Source organism: Nilaparvata lugens, chromosome 4 (genome assembly GCF_014356525.2).
Source record: "Nilaparvata lugens isolate BPH chromosome 4, ASM1435652v1, whole genome shotgun sequence".
Lineage (NCBI taxonomy): Eukaryota > Metazoa > Arthropoda > Insecta > Hemiptera > Delphacidae > Nilaparvata > Nilaparvata lugens.
This window is the reverse complement of record NC_052507.1, coordinates 33,142,279-33,155,193: the sequence shown is the minus strand read 5'-3', so window position 1 is coordinate 33,155,193 and position 12,915 is coordinate 33,142,279. Positions and strand designations below refer to the sequence as shown.

Sequence of the window (12,915 nt, the reverse complement as noted above, 5' to 3'; positions counted from 1 at the left end):
GAAGCCACCTGGAATCATTCCTGTGAAGAAACAGGAGAAGAAGAAGAATTTCCTCAAGTCCAGAAACACGTAGGAGCTGTGTGGAAGACTGGAAAAGAGGAATTTCTTTCTCAGAAAATTTCTCCAGCCCGTGGAAAGTTCATTTGCTGGCACTGTAAACGAGCTGGGCACTGGAGGTTCAACTGTCCGGAAAAGCGGTACCGGAGGCGGAAGAAGGAGGATAATTTTCAGCAAGGAGCTGGAGATAATCGTCAAGCAGTGCAGTCTAGAAGACTGCCGGTGCTGGAAACTACACTCAAAGTAGTTTCTGATATTGGAGACGAGAATTATAATGCCAACCGGTATTATAATTGGAAAAGGAGGACAAGGAAGGTGAACCCTGGACAGCTACTCTACAGGAAGGAGTGTCACCTGTCCTCGGGTGCTAATCAGCTTGCCGCGAAGTTAGCGCCGGAATTTTCTGGCCCATATGAGGTCGAGGAAATGTTGAGTGCCGGTAAGAGGTTTACTGTGCACGAGAAGGGCACCAAGCTCCAGCCACACCTGCCCGAAGATGAGGAAGAGGATGGTGATGGAGCAGTTGCAGAAAAGGTGGACGGAATTCGAGCGGATGGACAGCAGGAGGCCGAGCGAGTCTATAGAGGGTCGCTGCCTATCCGGAGGATGGGATACCTGAGAGGTGTCACGCGCCGCCAATAAGGAGGTAAGAGGCGAGAAGGGGTGAATATCATAAGAGTTCAATCATATCACAGCTTTAGAGCTATTTTTGATTCATAAATTTAAAATGAGGAAATTAAATTTTGTTGTCATAGACAAAATTGCATTGAAATCGAAGAAAATTAATTCAGAATTATTAGCATGAATCTATTAGCCGAATTTTGAAGATAGCATTAGCACGATTCCGAAAATGATGAAAATATTAAAAGACTGACAATATTATTGTTATTGAAAGAAATTGGTCAATAGTTTATTAAAAGGAAACAGCATATTCCGTTTAATTTTTCCTATAAAATAGGGTTTTATTTAAACTAAATGGCAACTCAACCATTACAGTTTAATTATTATAATCAGTCATAAAGCACTGGCTGAGTAAAATGGAAAAAAAATATTATTGACAAATTAATGCATTTCTTTTGATCTGAAGGCAATCTCAATAATTTCAGTTTGAAATTTATTATGATGTGACCAAGCAAGGGTAATCAAGGAAATTTTCTACAGTCTATGACTAGTTAATAACAGCTAAAGTCGATTCCAACTAGACAAAATTTCCTTGATTGGTATATTACCGATATTGTTGTAACCAAGTACAGGTTAACAAACAAAACTTGCAGTAGCTTGTTTTCTATTTGCCATAAATAGTTGATGGCGAAATGAGTGGATAGAGAATATTAGAAGATATTATAGATCGGTGTGATCGGAATAATATTGTAACCATGAGGTAATGGTTATAATAATTGAAATCATTTAATGAAGCTGGTGGTAATTGCTTTAATCCGTGTAAAATGTTACGATGCAGTTGATTAACAGATGTTATTATACTGTGGGATAAAAGTTAATTACTTTGCAATTAATTATCATGTGGAATGAATAAATTGCGTTTGATTGTGAGTCGAGTTGTACTACAATCGGGGGTTTTTTAGCTTCAGATTATGATAAAATTTTCTAATATTTCACTTGAAAATAAGTCGGAGGACTTACTATAAATTGGAATAAAATAATTATTATTTCAATGGAATTAGTTCTATGTTGGATCGAAAAGTTGTTTGTGCTGTGCTGTGAAGATAAGATAACGTTATCTCAACTGGCTAACTGCTATCGCCAAGCTTCTAGTCTGTAGAAGAGAATTACTTCTCCTTTTCAATAACAATTTATAAAATAGAATTCATATGAATTCTAGTTTTCCAGATATTGTACTGTTATTGAGTCAGTCTGTGTTGGATCGTGCTATTGTTAGTTTGGAATTAGATCACGTCTCGAGGGTGATCTAATTTTTACTCAGCCTACCATCATGAGTTATTGACGGTGCATTAGTTCATTCAATTATTACTATTTGTGCTGATTGTCGTGATTATTTTTCGGAAAATCAATATTTACTGAGTGTGAATTAATCAACAGCTGTTGTGTCATTATACACCTTGTGTGAATAATTACTTTGAAAAAGTAAATTAAGATTTATTCGGGGTGGAATAAATCTCGAAGTGAGAAAGAGAGATTGAGCAATAAATGTTCACTGATTGTGAATAATTAGCAGATGTTATCTGTTATAATAAACACACTGTCATTTAATCCAATGGATGGTTACTTTGCATAAGTAAATCATGTGATTGATTTCATTATTGAAATGAACAGTGAGAAGTGGAATATTGAGTTGGATTTATAGTTCCGATTTTATTATTGTGATATAGTGAGAAGGCTGAGATCCTCATAACAGATCGAAAATGAATTATCTCGACCACATTTAATTGTGATATAAAATCGAAATATGTGGTGTAACATCACAACTAGTGGCTTCATGTCGACCATATAGTTCAGTATTCCTCATCATATTATCATCTCTCATATTTTATTGTGAACAATAAGTTGCTGATACACTGAACTAACTGAGAGTATCCATCACTCTGACACTTGGTGATTTTCCTGGACTCCAATTCGCCTCTATCAACTTCTGCCTCCTGTGGTACATTGTTGTGTATCACGTTTCTTCTTGAGGATGGGGACTGCAACTTGAGTCTACTTCCTTGACGAGCTCCTGGAATTATTGGAGCTGTATCTCAGCTGACTATTGTTGAGACCACAACGAGTTCCTGGTCGTGTTGGGGATTCATCCCAGCTGTCTGATGCTGGAAGTTTAGGCAGTGTGAAAACACGGCCATGCAGGGCGAAAGCCCGGCACATGCAGTGCGCAAGCACGGCGAAGCAAGGCAGTGTGAAAACACGGCCATGCAGGGCGAAAGCCCGGCACATGCAGTGCGCAAGCACGGCGAAGCAAGGCAGTGTGAAAACACGGACATGCAGGGCGAAAGCCCGGCACATGCAGTGCGCAAGCACGGCGAAGCAAGCAGTGTGAAAACACGGCCATGCAGGGCGAAAGCCCGGCACATGCAGTGCGCAAGCACGGCGAAGCAAGGCAGTGTGAAAACACGGCCATGCAGGCGAAAGCCCAGCACATGCAGTGCGCAAGCACGGCGAAGCAAGGCAGTGTGAAAACACGGCCATGCAGGGCGAAAGCCCGGCACATGCAGTGCGCAAGCACGGCGAAGCAAGGCAGTGTGAAAACACGGCCATGCAGGGCGAAAGCCGGCACATGCAGTGCGCAAGCACGGCGAAGCAAGGCAGTGTGAAAACACGGCCATGCAGGGCGAAAGCCCGGCACATGCAGTGCGCAAGCACGGCGAAGCAAGGCAGTGTGAAAACACGGCCATGCAGGGCGAAAGCCCGGCACAAGCAGTGCGCGAGCACGGCGAAGCAAGGCAGTGTGAAAACACGGCCATGCAGGGCGAAAGCCCGGCACATGCAGTGCGCAAGCACGGCGAAGCAAGGCAGTGTGAAAACACAGCCATGCAGGGCGAAAGCCCGGCACAAGCAGTGCGCGAGCACGGCGAAGCAAGGCAGTGTGAAAACACGGCCATGCAGGGCGAAAGCCCGGCACATGCAGTGCGCAAGCACGGCGAAGCAAGGCAGTGTGAGAACACGGCCATGCAGGGCGAAAGCCGGCACATCAGTGCGCAAGCACGGCGAAGCAAGGCAGTGTGAAAACACGGCCATGCAGGGCGAAAGCCCGGCTCATTGCAGTGCGGAAGCACGGCGTTTCCCTTGCAATGTTATTTAGGTTCTCGGAACCTGTCTGAGGTGTTGTTCACCTCGTTTTTTTTGTGTTACCCGCCCCTCCTGGCAGTGCGAGAGCACCGCGACTCTCATCTGCAGTGCGGAAGCACGGCGTCCTCGGCAGTGTGGAAACACGGCAACTCTGCAGTGCGGGAGCACGGCGTCCTTTTCGCGATGCGAAAGCATAGCGTTCCTGGCAGTGCGGAAGCACGGCGCCCCGGGCAGTGCGAAAGCACGGCGTTCCTTTTGCAGTGCGCAAGCACCGCGTTCTTATTTTTGCAGTGTGAGAGCACGGCGACTCATTGCAGTGCGGAAGCACGGCGTTTCCCTTGCAATGTTATTAGGTTCCCAGAACCTGTCTGAGGTGTTGTTCACCTCGTTTTTTTTGTGTTACCCGCCCCTCTGGCAGTGCGAGAGCACCGCGAATCTCATCTGCAGTGCGGAAGCACGGCGTCCTCGGCAGTGTGGAAACACGGCAACTCTGCAGTGCGGGAGCACGGCGTCCTTTTCGCGATGCGAAAGCATAGCGTTCCTGGCAGTGCGGAAGCACGGCGCCCCGGGCGTTGCGAAAGCACGGCGTTCCTTTTGCAGTGCGCAAGCACCGCGTCCTTATTTTTGCAGTGCGAGAGCACGGCGACTCATTGCAGTGCGGAAGCACGGCGTTCCCTTGCAATGTTATTAGGTTCTCAGACCTGTCTGAGGTGTTGTTCACCTCGTTTTTTTTGTGTTACCCGCCCTTCCTGGCAGTGCGAGAGCACGCGAATCTCATCTGCAGTGCAGAAGCACGGCGTCCTCGGCAGTGTGGAAACACGGCAACTCTGCAGTGCGGGAGCACGGCGTCCTTTTCGCGTTGCGAAAGCATAGCGTCTGGCAGTGCGGAAGCACGGCGCCCCGGGCAGTGCGAAAGCACGGCGTTCCTTTTGCAGTGCGCAAGCACCGCGTCCTTATTTTTGCAGTGCGAGAGCACGACAATCACGACAATCACGATAATCACGACAATCAGCACAAATAGTAATAATTGAATGAACTAATGCACCGTCAATAAACTCATGATGGTAGGCTGAGAAAAAATTAGATTCACCCTCGAGACGTGATCTAATTCCAAACTAACAATAGCACGATCCAACACAGACTGACTCAATAACAGTACAATATCTGGAAAAACTAGAATTCATATGAATTCTATTTTATAAATGTTATTGAAAAGGAGAAGTAATTCTCTTCTACAGACTAGAAGCTTGGCGATAGCAGTTAGCTAGTTGAGATAACGTTTATCTTATCTTCACAGCACAGCACAACAACTTTTCGATCCAACATAGAACTAATTCCAATTGAAATAATAATTATTTTATTCCAATTTATAGTAAGTCCTCCGACTTTATTTTCAAGTGAAATATTAGAAAATTTTAATCTAATCTGAAGCTAAAAAAACCCCCGATTGTAGTACAACTCGACTCACAATCAACGCAATTTATTCATTCCACATGAATAATTAATTGCAAAGTAATTAACTTTTATCCCACAGTATAATAACATCTGTTAATCAACTGCATCGTAACATTTTACACGGATTAAAGCAATTACCACCAGCTTCATTAAATGATTTCAATTATTATAACCATTACCTCATGGTTACAATATTATTCCGATCACACCGATCTATATATCTTCTAATATTCTCTCTCCACTCATTTCGCCATCAACTATTTATAGCACGGCGCCCCGGGCAGTGCGAAAGCACGGCGTTCCTTTTGCAGTGCGCAAGCACCGCGTTCTTATTTTTGCAGTGTGAGAGCACGGCGACTCATTGCAGTGCGGAAGCACGGCGTTTCCCTTGCAATGTTATTAGGTTCCCAGAACCTGTCTGAGGTGTTGTTCACCTCGTTTTTTTTGTGTTACCCGCCCCTCTGGCAGTGCGAGAGCACCGCGAATCTCATCTGCAGTGCGGAAGCACGGCGTCCTCGGCAGTGTGGAAACACGGCAACTCTGCAGTGCGGGAGCACGGCGTCCTTTTCGCGATGCGAAAGCATAGCGTTCCTGGCAGTGCGGAAGCACGGCGCCCCGGGCGTTGCGAAAGCACGGCGTTCCTTTTGCAGTGCGCAAGCACCGCGTCCTTATTTTTGCAGTGCGAGAGCACGGCGACTCATTGCAGTGCGGAAGCACGGCGTTCCCTTGCAATGTTATTAGGTTCTCAGACCTGTCTGAGGTGTTGTTCACCTCGTTTTTTTTGTGTTACCCGCCCTTCCTGGCAGTGCGAGAGCACGCGAATCTCATCTGCAGTGCAGAAGCACGGCGTCCTCGGCAGTGTGGAAACACGGCAACTCTGCAGTGCGGGAGCACGGCGTCCTTTTCGCGTTGCGAAAGCATAGCGTTCTGGCAGTGCGGAAGCACGGCGCCCCGGGCAGTGCGAAAGCACGGCGTTCCTTTTGCAGTGCGCAAGCACCGCGTCCTTATTTTTGCAGTGCGAGAGCACGACAATCACGACAATCACGATAATCACGACAATCAGCACAAATAGTAATAATTGAATGAACTAATGCACCGTCAATAAACTCATGATGGTAGGCTGAGAAAAAATTAGATTCACCCTCGAGACGTGATCTAATTCCAAACTAACAATAGCACGATCCAACACAGACTGACTCAATAACAGTACAATATCTGGAAAAACTAGAATTCATATGAATTCTATTTTATAAATGTTATTGAAAAGGAGAAGTAATTCTCTTCTACAGACTAGAAGCTTGGCGATAGCAGTTAGCTAGTTGAGATAACGTTTATCTTATCTTCACAGCACAGCACAACAACTTTTCGATCCAACATAGAACTAATTCCAATTGAAATAATAATTATTTTATTCCAATTTATAGTAAGTCCTCCGACTTTATTTTCAAGTGAAATATTAGAAAATTTTAATCATAATCTGAAGCTAAAAAACCCCCGATTGTAGTACAACTCGACTCACAATCAAACGCAATTTATTCATTCCACATGAATAATTAATTGCAAAGTAATTAACTTTTATCCCACAGTATAATAACATCTGTTAATCAACTGCATCGTAACATTTTACACGGATTAAAGCAATTACCACCAGCTTCATTAAATGATTTCAATTATTATAACCATTACCTCATGGTTACAATATTATTCCGATCACACCGATCTATAATATCTTCTAATATTCTCTCTCCACTCATTTCGCCATCAACTATTTATAGCACGGCGCTCCGGGCAGTGCGAAAGCACGGCATTCCTTTGGCAGTGCGAAAGCACCGCGACCTTATTTTTGCAGTGCGAAAGCACGGCGCTTCTTGCAGTGCGAAAGCACGGCGTCCCCCATCGCAGTGCGCAAGCACGGCATGCAGGGCGAAAGCCCGGCCCACAGGGCGAAAGCCGGCAAAGGTAGTGCGCGAGCTTGACCAAGGCAGTGTGGGAACACTGCAGCCAGATTGCGAGCACGTCCGAACGTCGTGCGCAAGCATGACACATCGGTCAGTGAGTGTCTGGATTGTCATTACGCGGACGCACACCTTCGCGGTGTGGGAACACCGCGGCAGTGTGAAAACACGGCACGCAGTGCGCAAGCACGGCCTGCAGGGCGAAAGCCCGGCGATTTGTTTCTGTGTTTGTGTGTTTCTGTGTTTTTGTGTTTCTGTGTTTTTGTGTTTTTTGTGTTTTTTGTGTGAAATTGAAGCACAAATGAAAGTGATCTATAAGCCGTAAAAATTAACCAGTTTCATGAATACGATTACATCAATACCAATATCTGGTAATTTGATAACAAATATCATTCGAATACATGAGCTCATGTTTCAAGAACTTCAAAATAACAAAAGGTAGAGGTTCGTTACCCGAAGAATGAAAAAGGTTGTGAAAGTGCTTTGAATAGAGCAGGTTTAGATTTGTTCGTCAATTTCGTACATGTTATTCCTTAATCTCTGGATAACCCGGATTTTGGAACTCCGACTGGCTCCGGTCCCAGTTAGTTTGGTTTATCTAACTTCAACTATAATTTTAAATTCGAGAAGTCAGTTCTCTCCATGCTTATATTGATAATAACAATCATAAAATTTAAAAAAAATTCTAATTTTAATGCCAATTGAATTATTGTGAACCTTTCAGCACGCGAATAAAAGCTTGATTTGTTGTATTTTAAGTATGATAAATTATATTAATTATGTTGATAGTGAGAAATTTTCTTCGTTTCCTGTTCCAGTATCGGTTCATCTGCAGATTTGAGTTGTGAAGCTGCCTTGTTAGAGAGAGCCATACGCTATAACGATACTTTACGAGTTAAGAGGTTCCTCAATTTACACCACGATAAGTTTCAGGTGAGTTGTTGAAGCAATCGATCATCTTTAACAATGTAGTATAAAAACGTTAAAAACCTGGTGTGGCGCACTCACACAACTTTCCTTGCCGTTATGAAAATTGATCACCTGACGCTAGTGTTCACGCGCATCTCAAGACTACTACTATTCAAAGATCTAAGCCAGCTGGTGACAGGACAATAACGCTGGAAACACACGAGGTCTGCTATCTCTTCATAGTGAATGATTTCTGATTTGATAGAATCAACAGTTTGCAATTTTGAAATAATCACATTTTCTCGAATTTCGAGCTTATATTCGATTTTAGGTGAAGATGCTGAGCATTAATTGTAGAGATTTTCATGCTCATTCTTTTCCACTTGAAATTTTTCGTTCAAATTGTATCTGAAGCCTGATAATTGAGGATCTAAAATCAAAATTTGCATAGATGGGGTGGAGCTCCTAAGATTTTTACAGATATGGGACTTGTGGCAGTTGATAGAGCTTATCAATGACTATTTTAGGTATGAATTTGATCATAATCGTTTGAGCCGTTTTCGGGAAAATCTCGAAAAACCCTGTTTTTGACAACATTTTCGCCATTTTGGCCGACATCTTCAATTGAATTTGATCGAAATTGTTTGTGTCGGATCCTTTTATTGTCAGGACTTTAAGTCCACACACACACACACACACACATACACACCAATACCCAAAAACCACTTTTTTGGACTCAGGGGACCTTGAAAATTAACGTATGGAATTTTACAAATTTGGGTACCTTAATTTTTTCCGGAGAGCAATACTTTCCTTACCTATGGTAATAGGGCAAGGAAAGTAAAAATTATTAATATGCTTCTTTTTTAAAATGCATAGTTTACATTTCTTGCATGCAGAGGTTACAAAAATTCTAATTTTCCTTATTTCTCAACAATTATCCAGGTATTTAACCATTTGGAATGCAATTAGTTCATAATATCGAGGCACCGAGCTTCGCTTGTGATTTTTATTTATTGATAAACAGAACACAATTCTCCAAAATGATCGTGTTTATATTTCACAGCTTGCTATACGTCTTATACATACGTATTATATCATATGAATTTCGGGGATGCAATATTTTTTTGATTTTTCACATATTCACTTTTTACTTTCCTTGCCCTATTACCATAGGTAAGGAAAGTATTGCTTTCCGAAAAAATTCGAGGTACCCCAATTTCTAAATATTTATACGTTTCAAGGTCCCCTGAGTCCGAAAAAGTGGTTTTTGGGTATTGGTCTGTATGTGTGTGTGTTCGTGTGTGTGTGTGTGTGTATGAGTGTATGTGCGTCTGTGTACACGATATCTCATCTCCCAGTTAACAGAATGACTTGAAATTAGGAACGTAAGGTCCTTACACTAAAAGGATCCGACACGAACAATTTCGATCAAATGCAATCCAAGATGGCGGCTAAAATGGTGAAAATGTTGTCAAAAACAGGGTTTTTCGCGATTTTCTCGAAAACGGCTCCAACGATTTTGATCAAATTCATACTTTCAAAAGTCATTGAAAAGCTCTATCAACTGCTACAAGTCCCATATCTGTAAAAATTTCAGGAGCACCGCCCCATCAATGCAAAGTTTGATTTTAGATTCTCAATTATCAGGCTTCAGATACAATTAAAACAAAAAATTTCAAGTGGAAAAGATTGAACATAGAAATCTCTACAATTAATGGCCAGTATCATTTTCACCTAAAATTGAAAATAAGCTCGAAATTCGAAAAAATAAGATTATTCAATTGCAAACTGTTGGCAACTGTTGATTCTATTAAATCATTCACTATGAAGAGATAGCAGACTTCGTGTGTCTGCAGCGCTATTGTCCTGTCACCAGCTGGCTCAGATGTTAGAATTAGTAGACTTGGGATGCTCGTGAACACTAGCGTCAGGTGATCAATTTTCATAACGGCAAGGAAAGTTGTGTGAGTGCGCCACACCAGATTTTTTACTATCCACAGCTGTTTTCTCAAGGATGAGACCTAGTGCAATCGAATTTTTAAATCATAAGTTAAACCTACTATGTTCCAAATTTCGTGAAAATGGTTAGAGCCGTTTTCGAGATCCGTTGAACATAAATAACCAGATATAAAAATAACCAGACATAAAAATAACAAGATATATAAATACAGAAATTGCTCGCTTAATATTATAGGATAGAACTGTTACGACACAGTTATTTGTTCACGAGGTAAAATTGTCTATATTTGACGAGAACATTGGGGTGGGTTTGGAATGTTTTTCTCTAATGTTCATATCACAGCAGGTTTTCATGCCTGAACTTTATTCCGATCGGAATTAATTTAATATTCATTCGTTCAAAAACACAGTTTGTTCTACTTCCGAATCAAAAATACCGTATAATTGACCGAGCGAAGTGAGGTCTAAGATTCAAGTCGACGGTTTGGCATTTCTCTTAATGTTTAAGTGTTTAAATTTTTGAATGTTTAAATGTTCATATGTTGCGCATTTACGGCGAAACGCGGTAGTAGATTATCATGAAATTTGACAGGTATGTTCCTTTTTCAATTGCCCGTCGACGTATATACAAGGCTTTTGAAAATTTTGCATTTCTAGGATAATATAGAAGGAAAAAGGAGCCTTTTTCGTACGCCAATATTAGAGTAAAAATTTGGTGTGGTACACTCACACAACTTTCCTTGCTCATTGAACTGTAAGCCCCATTCTTAAACGAGAATAATTCAGGGGGATAACATAATGACGATTGACGGCAACATATTTGAAACTACGATCAGACTTCTGTATATGTGTATTTATAAATTAATTGTTTTCAGAGTACTCTTTCCTTTGTGTAAATTGTGAAATTCGATGATTTTTTTGAAAGTCGTCAAAACAGCTGTTCTGCAGATGAAATATCTCGTCTATGTGTTCTTTTTATGAACTGCCTACCTACCTACCTAGGTCATGCACGAGAAGGAGGTTACAAAGTCCATTTCTCAAGGATGGGGTGGACCCCCTGTTAGTTTCTCAGGGAGGAGACTTATGCCAGTTAATAGAGCTGATAAATAACTATGAATTTGAAAGAAATAGGTAAAGTCATTTTTGAGTAAATCGTGAAAAACATGTTTTTTTAGTAATTATCCGCCATTTTTCTCAAGAATATTACGGAGCTCCTGCAATTTTCCCAGGAATAAGACTCATGTCAGTTGATAGGGCTTATAAATAGCTATCCATGGTATAAATTTGAAGAAATTTGTTGGAGCTGTTTTCGAGAAAACCGTGAAAAACTTCGTTTTTTAGTGATAATCCGGCATTTTTCTCAAAAATATTACGAAGTTCCTACAATTTTCCTAGAAATGAGACTCATGTCAGTTGATAGGGCTTAAAAATAGCTATCCATGGTATAAATTTGAAGAAAATCGTTAGAGCCGTTTTCGAGAAAACCGTAAAAAACATGTTTTTTTTAGTAATTATCCGCCATTTTGAATTCAATTCTATTGAATATCTTATTGTCGAGTCTTCATGGTATAAGGTATAAGGACCTTACGTTTAAAATTCCAAGTCAATCGGTTGATTAGGAATGGAGTTATCGTGTTCACAGACATACACACACACACACACACACACACACACACACACACACACACACACACACACACACACACACACACACACCACACACACACACACACACACACACACCACACACACACACACACACACACACACACACACACACACACACACAGACCAACACTCAAAAATCATGTTTTTGGACTCAGGAGACCTTGAAACGTATAGAAAACTTGAAATTAGGGCACCTTAATTTTTTTTTTTTGGAAAGCAATACTTCCCTTACCTATGGTAATAGGGCAAGGAAAGTGAAAATCAGACTATCGAATTATTCATCATAAATCAGCTGACAAGTGATTACACAGATTCCCATAAGGTCTATAGTTTCAATCTGGTACTTGTGGATGAGAATGACTTGTGTCTACTGTTCACAGAACTACTTACTAGTATCACCTTGAGGAAACTATTCAAGGTTACTGGATTGCGATAAACAATATAGGCAAATTAATTAATACTATGGAATCAAAATCATAGCAACGTTCAATGAGTTCACGATTACGATAATTGTTTCGTTGATAGAATTGCATCACCATAATTGCAAACTTATACATTATAATAGGTTATTTTATGGTCTGAATGCCTAAAATTATAATTATATTTGCTGCATTTGTGTTCGTATTCCCTCAAATTGAATTCAACTAATTACGACTGATTGTGAAAACCGTCCTAGGGGATTGTACAAGTAATATATTCATATCCTTTCTAATAATATAAACAATAACATGCTTCCAAGTCCCATTACTACCTGAGCACTTTGTGAAATAGCTAAAATCATGTTGGAATATACTATTCATATTCCATGGAAGTGACAAACTCTGAGTATAATAGTAGTTGATTATCATTTGGAAATACATTTTAACATTCCTACTTATTCATTAAACATTTGAACGAATGCAATTCGTTTATCTCCGATGTATAATATTATGCCATTTCTGTCATTCCTTCCATTTATAAGATCACGACATTTCAAATCGAATATTTCAGATATTGTTAGAGTAATTTTCTACTAACAAATCGTCTCCAGAAAAAGTTTTTCCTTGTTCGAGCCTATACTTTACTACTTTTACCTCTACCTTTACTATGAAGTACAGATTTCACTATAAATTGCATTGGAAATGATCCCAAAAATAATATTGAACGACAA

The 12,915-nt window shown here is 40.9% G+C and overlaps 1 protein-coding gene across 1 annotated transcript in view; it reads left to right on the top strand.

Moving 5' to 3' along the window:
- The window catches only part of LOC111050143, a 565,154-nt gene that overhangs the window by 208,687 nt on the left and 343,552 nt on the right, over positions 1–12,915 (top strand). The window lies entirely within an intron of this gene.